We start from the raw sequence: 10,703 nt of genomic DNA on the forward strand, positions 1-10,703 counted from the left end.
TACCTAATTTAAAAATTGCATTAAATTTGCAGCATGTATTTAATTTATGAGAAAAGCATTAATTTTGTAAAATTAAGTTGGAACTGTGCAAGTTTCTAACAGTAATCCAGATTCTCAGACATTTTCAGAGACTGTCAGAGAGCATTGGAAGTCCCCATCAGCAATGGGAATGTCCCAGGTAGTTCTCACAGAGTCAGAGTGTTGGGGCTTCTGAAGGGTTCTGATGCATATAGAGTCATAGAGTCATAGAGATGTACAGCATGGAAGCAGACTCTTTGGTCCGACCCGTCCATGCCAACCAGATATCCCAACCCCAATCTAGTCCCACCTGCCAGCACTCGGCTCATATTCCTCCAAACCCTTCCTATTCATATACCAATCCAAATGCCTCTTAAATGTTGCAATTGTACCAGCCTCTACCACTTCTTCTGGCAGCTCATTCCATACCCGTACCACCCTCTGTATGAAAAAGTTGCCCCTTAGGTCTCTTTTATATGTTTCCCCTCTCACCCTAAACCTACGCCCTCTAGTTCTGGACTCCCCAACCCCAAGGAAAAGACTTTGTCTATTTACCCTATCCATGTCCCTCATAATTTTGTAAACCTCTATAAGGTCACCCCTCAGCCTCCGACGCTCCAGGGAAAACAGCCCCAGCCTGTTTAGCCTCTCCCCATAGCTCAAATCCTCCAACTCAGGCAACATCCTTGTAAATCTTTTCTGAACCCTTTCAAATTTCACATCTTATTCTGAACACACTGAACAGTCTAACTATACAGAGACTAAGCGATCTGGATATTTAATTGAAGGAAGTTTCTGTTCATGTGGCACTGGATGTTAGCAAGCAGTATGCTCATTTGGTTGATAATGGAGGAGTTGAGAGGCATGGTGATGTAGAGTTGGGTGTCATCCGCGTAGATGTGAAAACTGACGCTGAATTTTCAGATAATGTTGGCAAGGGACAGCATGTCAATGAGAAAGAGGCAGGGGCAAGGTTCTCAGAAACAACTGAAAGGTAATTGGTTTTCAGAGAATCTCTCACCTTGTTGGGATTAAACATATACTGTAATTTAAAGAACATCATGACAGTTGTGGGAGCTTTGTAATGGACGTATTTTAATGAGGAGTTCAGTTTGCACCTTTAAAGGAAGAAAACTGCAAGTGTTAGAATTTTTGAAATAAGAAAACACACTAAGTCATTTGTCAAATCCATCAGTATCTGTCAAGAAAATATGTTAGATTATTGACTGTAGATCCTTTAACTGGTAGCCTGTCTTCCAGCTGTGCATGTACTTGCGATGTATTTCAAACATTTCCAATTTTGTTGTATTTGCTCTTGCTTATGTAAACACTTCAATGTGAAACATTCATCTCTCCAGCTAATGATGGCCACTATCTGTGTAAGCAACACCTATCAACAATTAGCATTATGTTCTCAGGGAAAGCTGAGAGAACAATTGAACTGAGAGGAGACAGATAGATTACACATTTTACTTGAAACACAGACACATATAAAAAGTCCCAGGTTTGCAGGCCAAAGCAAAAGTTGCAAAGAAATAGTGTGTGTGAAATGGTGATCAAGAGTAAAGAGTAAAAGCCATTTTGGAAAACTGCTTGAAAGTCACAGATTTTGCACATTTTGAGTATTCTTCTGCACGTCATTCAGAGTTGTTAGAAAAGTTATTCACATAACAGTTACGGTAAGTACAACATTTGTGTGTCTTGTAATGAATACTGGAAATTATATGTGAATGTCATTTTGAAAATTGAAATGCATAGCAGTGTACAAATAAAACGGTACGGTGGCTCAGTGGTCAGCACTGCTGCCTCACAGCGCCAAAGACCTGGCTTCGATTCCAGCCTTAGGAGACTGTGTGGAGTTTGCATGTTCTCCCCATGTCTGTGTGGGTTTCCGCCAGGTGCTCCAGTTTCCTCCCACAGTCAAAGATGTGCAGGTTAGGTGAATTGGCCATGCTAAATTGGCCATGCTAAATTGCACATAATTGTCAGGGATGTGTAGGCTAGGTGCATTGGTCAGAGGTAATTATAGAGTAGGGGAATGGATCCGGGTGGGTTGCTTTTCAGAGGGTCGGTGTGGACTTGTTGGGGTGAAGGGCCTGTTTCCACACTGTAGGGATTCTGTATATGTAGAAAATAAAATGAATTAACTCCTTCATGCAGTTTTCTTATCCTTAATTGTGGGAATTCTGACCAGTACTTTCAGAATTGCATGTGATGCTAATTGAACAAGTCTATTAAGACCGACTTCAAGTTCCATTTCATAATCATGAGCCACTTTGTTCCTACTGACTGTTATGAGCATTTTTTTAAAGGTTATACCGTAATATAGAGTCACAGAGTCATGTAACACGGAAACAGACCCTTTGGTTCAACTCGTCAGTGCTGAACAGACTTCCCATCTGACCTTGTCACATTTGCCCCATTTCTCTCTAAACCCTTCCTATTCATATACCTGTCCAGGTGCTTTTTAAATGCTGTTATTGTACCCACCTCCACCACTTCACCTGACAGTTCATTCCATACATGTACCACCCTCTGTGTGAAAAAGTGACCCTTCAGATCCTTTTTAAATCTTTCCCCACTCACCTTAAACCTTTGTCCTCCAGTTTTCGACTTGCCCCACTTTAGGAAAAAGACTGGCTATTCACCCTATCCATGCCTCTCATGATTTTATAAACCTCTAGATTGTCACCGTTTTACCTCCAATGCTCCAGGGAAAAAAAACCCCACAGCCTATTCATTCTGATCCAATAACTCAAGCCCTCCAGTCCCAGCAACATCCCTGTAAATCTTTTCTGCACCCTAACAAGATTAACAACATCCTTCTGATGGAACGGTGAATACTCTAAAAATGGCCTAACCAATGTCCTGTACAGCTGCAACATGACATCCCAACTCCTATTCTCAATGTTCTGATCAATAAAGGCAAGTGTGCCAAATGCCTTCTTTACTACCCTGTCTACCTGCGATTCCACTTCCAAGGAACATGCACCTTACGTCTCTTTGTTCTGCAATACTTCCCAGTGCCCTACCATTAATTGTATCAGTCCTGGCCTTGTTTGCCTTACCAAAATTCAATCCCTCACATTTAACTAAATTAAACTCCATCTGCCACTCTTTGGCCCATTGGCCCATCTGAGATAATCTCTTTCACTGTCCACTACACCACCTATTTTGGTGTCATCTGCAAACTTACTAACAATGCCTCCTATAATCATATCCAAGTCATTTATATAAATGATGAAAAGCAGTGGACCTAGAATCGATCCTAATGGCAGAGCACTGGTCGTATGCCTCCAGTACGAAAAGCAACCCTCTACCACCATTCTGAGTCTCCTACCTTCAAGCCAATTTTGTATCCAACTGGCTAGCTCCCCCTGGATCCCAACTTATGGACCAAAATATAATTGTTCATGTATTCAATTCAAAGTCATTCAAATGGAAACTTATAATTGGAAATATAAATGAAAAATATTTTATGCAGCTTTATCAGTGGCTAGATGAATTGTACAAATAACTAGTTGAATGCTTCAAATGTGGTGAGTTAGCTGGCTTTATTGTTATAACAGTAGGGTTGGCCTTAGTACAACTCCATTGGAATGGAGAGTACTGACTCAAATTGCTGCATCTGATTGCTATCTGCTGACTGAGTTAGAAATACTTATGTTTAACAACAGGCCTTTCACAGTGCAAGTCAGTATATCGGAGGAAATGGGTTAAGGGGAAGAAGCTTGAGAGAAATTTGGAGGAGGACTTTTTTAAGATGCTGCCTTTCTTATCAGAATAGCTCACTTTAAGTATCACACATGAGTACTATGAACATGCAAACTTAGGAATAAGGAACAATTGGCCCCTGCGCCTGCTCCACCAGTTAAAAAGGTAACAGTCGATTTGATTTTAGCCTTAACCCTACTTTCCTGCCTACCACCAATAATCTTTCATCCCTTTTAGTATGAACTGTTTAGGCAAAAGGAGCATACTTCTTCAAGAGAAAGTAATGGAGAAAAACAAGGCAAGCACAACAAAAAATGTTGGAAATCTGTAACAGGAATATCAACATGTAAAAGAGAAAAAAGTAAGCTTTCAGATAGGACCTTGCGTCATTTTGAATAGAAACTTTTAAATTTCCTCATTCCTGTGTTAAATATGAGCAATATTTTGAATGCTCATAATTAACACAGGAATGGTGAACCAGTCAAAATAGTCACTGACAGGCTGATTAATGGGCTATTGCAGTTTTGTAATCTGCCAGAGGGCTCCCACTGCAACCTATCATTCCACAGCGCAAGTCAGTATATTGGAGGAAATGGGTTAAGGGGAAGAAACTTGAGAGAAATTTGGAGGAGGTCTTTTTTAAACTTAAACACACATTCCATTTATTTTGGGGGAATTCTTATTACTTACAAATTTCATACATTCATCCTTCTTCCTGTATTTGATTTCAGCTCAAATTCAATCTTCCCCTTTTGAATTAAAGTGTGAAAATAATGCTTCAACTTTAAACAAGTAGCCACTGATTTTCGTAATAAGATTGTTATCAGCATCTTCAATTTCTCGCACCTATTTTTTTTTCTCTCTTACTCCCTTTAGGATTATAAATTGTGCTGGCAATGTGATCCCAGTAATTCTTCCTGTATTTGATTTCAGCTCAAATTCAATCTTCCCCTTTTGAATTAAAGTGTGAAAATAATGCTTCAACTTTAAACAAGTAACCACTGATTTTCGTAATAAGATTGTTATCAGTATCTTCAATTTCTCGCACCTATTTTTTTTTCCTCTCTTACTGCCTTTAGGATTATAAATTGTGCTGGCAATGTGATCCCAGTAAATCATTCGCGCTTTACGGAGAAACTTTCTTTTCATGTCTGAATGTAATTCTGTCTTCACTTGACATTTACATATGACACTTCTCAACAAATGTTGCTGAACAATGAGCAGGAAAATTGACCTATTAATGTTTTCCTAATAGATTTACAGGATTTGTGATAGACAGCTGCTGGGAACATCTGTTTAATGCAACAAAGAATTTTGAGGCAATTCCAGCAACAAGTAAAAGATGGAATTAAAATCAGATAACAATAGACTGCTAAGGAAATATCTAACTCCATTTACGAAGCTGACAAGAAACTAGTACTGTTAGCTGAAGCATGGATCTTATTCAACCAGTGATAACTTAAATGTAATTCTATCAGCTTCATTAAATCAAGCTACAGGGAAAGTTAATTTTTTTTTAACTAGTACTCTAGACAATTAGATTTAATGAAATTGGCAAATGTCTAGTGGGATTCGTGCTACTGCTAGAGACCCGTGTGGTTTTGTAGACACCCTCAGTGAATAGAATGATAGCTATTGTGGTTAGTAAATAAATGGCAAACATGAAACTAATCTTTTTCAACTTGAATAAACATCATGGCAGAAAATGTGATAAAATTTTACAACTTGTTAGATTGTACACAGAGTTACAAAATGTATTTGTTAATATTATGCAATGATGGGTATCTGAGTAGGAGGGATTTAGAGAGATGTGGAACAAATGCTGTCAAATGGGACTAGGTCAGATTGGAATGTCTGCTCGGTGTGGATGAGTTAGACAAAAACATCTGTTTCCGTGCTCTATGACTCTATAATGTTAGAAATTTCGACATTTTGGCACCGTACTGTCTGGTGTTACAAGCCTCTCCCAGTTTGACAATGGCATTCCTCACTGAGTTAATAAATAATCAGAGCCAGTCTACCTTGTCAGAGCATTTATATTATGACTCAAAGCTATAGTGCCATCATGCAATTATGCTGGTATATGGTTGGATTCTAAATTCCAAAAATGCTAACTTGTAGAAACACAGTTCTAAGAAAATGGCAGTGCCATCCAAATGGGCTCACGTGGATTTTAATTGAAGCCCACCTACACAGAGACTGGAAAATATTGATGGCAGTCCCATACTCAGATATCGACCCAAAAGTGATCAATCCCGAATCATTTCTAACTGAACTACCTCAAGGGTTATGGCAAGAAAAGGAAGTTCTCTTGGAACAGCATAAAAAAGTAATGAATTGGCTTTGGGTTGTGAAAAGTGTTGTACAAATAGAGAGCGTTACCTGTCCTTTTTTATCTCTGGAGTTTACTATTCCGTAACTTATGGGTGGCACGGTGGTTAGCTCTGCTGCTTCACAGCACCAGAGACCTGGGTTCAATTCCCGCCTCAGCAGACTGTCTGTGTGGAGTTTGCATATTCTCCCGGTGTCTGCGTGGGTTTCCTCTGGGTGCTCAGGTTTCCTCCCACAGTCTAAAAATGTGCAGGTTAGGTGAATTAGCTGTGCTAAATTGCCCGTAGTGTTAGGTGAAGGGGTAAATGTAGGGGATTGGATCTGGGTGGGTTGCGCTTTGGCAGGTCAGTGTGGACTTGTTGGGCTGAAGGGCCTGTTTCCACATTGTAAGTAATCTAATCTAAACTTTCCTAGCACACCTCTCACCTACGTTCTTTAACCTGCATCTTTAGGCTTAACTGTATCCTGCTCAACTGTCTCTATTGGCCTTCACAGGCTCTCAGTCTCAAACGTTTTCTGTTCAAATTGTTGTGCTTGTGTTTTTTTTAAATTGATGCATGGTTTTGCTCCTTTATTGCTCTATGATCTCCAAAAATTTTATAATCCACCAACCTTCAGATTTCTATTCCAGTATAACTCAATATCCCTGACCACTTGTCATCATATTCCCTTTGTTACTCCCTCATCACAGAATCATTCAGTACAGAAGAGACCCTTCAGCCCATCAAGTCTGTACTGCCAATTAGTGGTAATACCAATCAGTCATCTTGGTTCTTTGCTCTGACATTCTCTCCCTTTGTCTCTCCCAACACTCTTCTTCTTTAAGACCTTCCATAAAACCCAGTTCTTTGATCAAGTGTAACCCTTATAATTTGTTCTCTGCTTGAACATTCATAACAGTCTGATTAGGTCTTTGTGATGCAGTTTAAAACATCTTTAATACATATGCTTGATAAAGGTTCAATGCTACAACCATTTGACCCTGTGATGACCAATTAGATTGAGATTGAGATCATGTTTTACGCCAAAAGATATGGAGAAAGTGAGGACTTCAGATTCTGGAGAAGTTAGAGTTGAAAGATGTGCTGGAAAAGCACAACTGATCAGGCAACATCCAAGGAGCAGCAGGAGGCCTTCCCAGCTACCTCACTCCCAACCCCACCCCCAGTCTCCTATTATCTCCCAGCACACCTCTCCCCCTCCCCACATTTCTGATGAAGGGCTAATGCCCGAAACGTCAACTCTCCTGCTCTTTGGATGCTGCCTAACCTGCTGTGTATTTCCAGTGCCATACTTTTCGATTATGTCAAAAGATCTGTGAGGCAGACTAAGCAGATGTCTATGACTGTTTTCCTTAGCCTGCTTTTGCTGGGACAGATGCTAACTATAGAATGAGGTTTGCACCATTCCACATCAAGCATGGATGACCAGGAGTCACTCCCACTTTTAATAACTGGTGTGGATCCGTTGGAAAGATTTAGAGTCATAGAGATGTACAGCATAGAAACAGACTCTTCGGTCCAACCTGTCCATACCGACCAGATATCCCAACCCAATCCAGTCCCACCTGCCAGAACCCAGCCCATATCCCTTCAAATCTTTCCTATTCATATACCCATCCAAATGCCTTTTAAAATGTTGCAATTGTACTAGCCTCCACCACATCCTCTGGCAGCTCATTCCATACACGTACCACCCTCTGCTTGAAAACATTGCCCCTTAGGTCTCTTCTATTTCTTTCCCCTCTAAACCTATGCCCTCCAGTTCTGGATACCCCCACCCCAGGGAAAAAGACTTTGTCTATTTAACCTATCCGTGCCCTCATGATTTTGTAAACCTCTATAAGGTCACCCCTCAGCCTCCAACGCTCTAGGGAAAACAGATCTAGCCTAGTCAAACTCTCCCTATAGCTCAAATCCACCAACCCTAGCAACATCTTTGTAAATCTTTTCTGAACCCTTTCAAGTTTCACAACATCTTTCTGATAGGAAGGAGACTAGAATTGCACACAATATTCCAACAGTGGCCTAACCAATGTCCTGTACAGCTGCAACACGACCTCCCAATTCCTGCACTCAATACTCTGACCAATAAAGGAAAGCATACGAAATACCTTCTTCACTCTTCTGTCTACCTGCGACTCCACTTTCAAGGAGCTATGAACCTGCACTCCAAGGTCTCTTTGTTCAGCAACACTCCCTAGGACCTTACCATTAAGTGTATAAGTCCTGCTAAGATTTGCTTTCCCAAAATGCAGCACTTTGCGTTTATCTGAATTAAACTCCATCTTCCACTTCTCAGCCCATTGGCCCATCTGATCACGATCCTGTTGTCATCTGAGATAACCTTCTTTGTTGTCCAATTTTGGTGTCATCTGCAAACTTACTAACTATACCTCTTATGCTCACATCCAAATCATTTATATAAATAACAAAAAATAGTGGACACAGCACCGATCCTGGTGGCACTCCACTGGCCACAGGCCTACAGTCTGAAAAACAACCCTCAACCACTACCCACTGTCTTCTATCTTTGAGCCAGTTCTTTATCCAAATGGCTAGTTCTCCCTGTATTCCGTTAGATCTAACCTTGCTAATCAGTCTCCCATGGGGAGAAGGGCCTGTGCCCGAAACGTCGAATCTCCTGTTCCCTGGATGCTGCCTGACCTGCTGTGCTGTTCCAGCAATAAAGTTTCAACCTTGATCTCCAGCATCTGCAGACCTCACTTTCTCCTCCCATGGGGAACCTTGTCAAATGCTTTATGTCCATATAGATCACATTTACCGCTCTGCCCTCATCAATCCTCTTGTTACTTCTTCAAAACACTCCATAAAGTTTGGGAGACATGATTTCCCATACATAAAGCCATGTTGACTATCCCTAATCAGTCTTTGCCTTTCCAAATACATATACATCCTGTCCCTCAGGATTTCTTCCAACAACTTGCCCAGCACCGACATCAGGCTCACTGGTCCATAGTTCCCTGGCTTGTCCTTACCACCCTTCTTAAATAGTGGCACCACGTTAGCCAACCTCCAGTCTTCCGCCACCTCACCTGTGACTATCGATACAAATATTTCAATAAGAGGCCCAGCAATCACTTCCGGAGCCTCCCAAGGAGTTCTAGGGTACACCTGATCAGATCCTAGGGATTTATCCAGCTTTATGCATTTCAAGACATCCAGCAGTTCCTCCTCTGTAATATGGACATTTTTCAAGATGTCACCATCTATTTCCCTTATTCTATATCTTCCATGTCCTTTTTCACAGCTTGATAATCAGCTAGAAATCAAACCTGGTGCTTCTACCTCAGGGACAAAGATACTACCCATCACATATCAAGCCCTTAGAACTGGCCAATATTGATTATAATTACACAGCTGGTTACAATCCTCTGGCATTTCACTGGTGTTGAATTTAGATACAGAAACTTTTATGATGTTAGTACATTATTCTGATCCACCTAATCCCAATAAACCCTTATATCAATATGAAATAATTGTATTGTGATGATAATGCAGACAGCAACACTTGAATCAATGGTGGCAGGTCCATCTACAATCAGCTAAATGAACATAGGTCAGGAGGTAACCTTTGATCCTTCTGCTCTATATATGTCAATATTCCCCCAGCAAATAAATAAAATATTTAAAAACTATCGATTTTGGAAAAGCTCATGAAGAATCACTGGACTTGAAAAGTTTACTCTGCTCTCTCTCTGCAGATGCTGCCAGACTTGCTGAGTTTCTCCAACAATTTCCATTTGCGTTATTGAAGCAGTCATTAAACTGCAGTAATGACACCGTTCCCCACCCACCCTCCAGTAATTGTTCACAGACTAAATTATTAAATTTCCAAAGACCTTATGTATATTTTATGATGGAGGTTTCATCTCCAAAGTGTCTATGAGTTTTATTTCCATTTGCTAACTGGAATGACAAATTGGTTAAGTCGAAGAAATCTGGACATCTAAATGAATTGTTAAACAATTCAGTGCCCACAGTTTCTGCATGAAAGGTCTTTGTGAACATTTTGGGAATTTTGCAACAGGCTAGGTTTCAGCACCAGTTTACTTTGTCACAGTAAACCGACTTATTGCTGGGAAAGTTCATGCACTACCTCTGCTTCATGGACATTTGTAATGGAGTTAATTCATGAAATATTTGAATTATTTTATAACATGTGTTTTAAATTGATATAAAATTTAAGAGCAGTGGTCAGAATGTAGGTCTACAGACAAATGAAGGCTGAAGTTCCATCATAACCCATGACCTAAAGGACAGTTAATGAATAGAAAGAGCATTAGAAAGCCAGCAATTCACCAACAGCTAAGATGTGTGTGGATACTTCACTACAGCCAAGCCTATCAATAGGAGAAAGTGAGGACTGCAGATGCTGGAGATCAGAGTCAAAGAGTGTGGTGCTGGAAAAGCACAGTTGGTCAGGCAGCATCCGAACAGCAGGAGAATCGACATTTCAAGTATAAGCCCTTCATCAGCAATGGAGGGCTGATTCCTGATGAAGGGTTTATGCTCAAAAAGCCGAGCAATAGCCCAAACACCCAAGAACCAATTCCACTGAGAACTAAAAATGGATGGGCACTCATCAAGGACAAAGGAAGCCAGCATCAGAAACAGATA

This window comes from Chiloscyllium plagiosum, chromosome 14, assembly GCF_004010195.1.
Source record: "Chiloscyllium plagiosum isolate BGI_BamShark_2017 chromosome 14, ASM401019v2, whole genome shotgun sequence".
In the NCBI taxonomy this organism is placed as follows: domain Eukaryota; kingdom Metazoa; phylum Chordata; class Chondrichthyes; order Orectolobiformes; family Hemiscylliidae; genus Chiloscyllium; species Chiloscyllium plagiosum.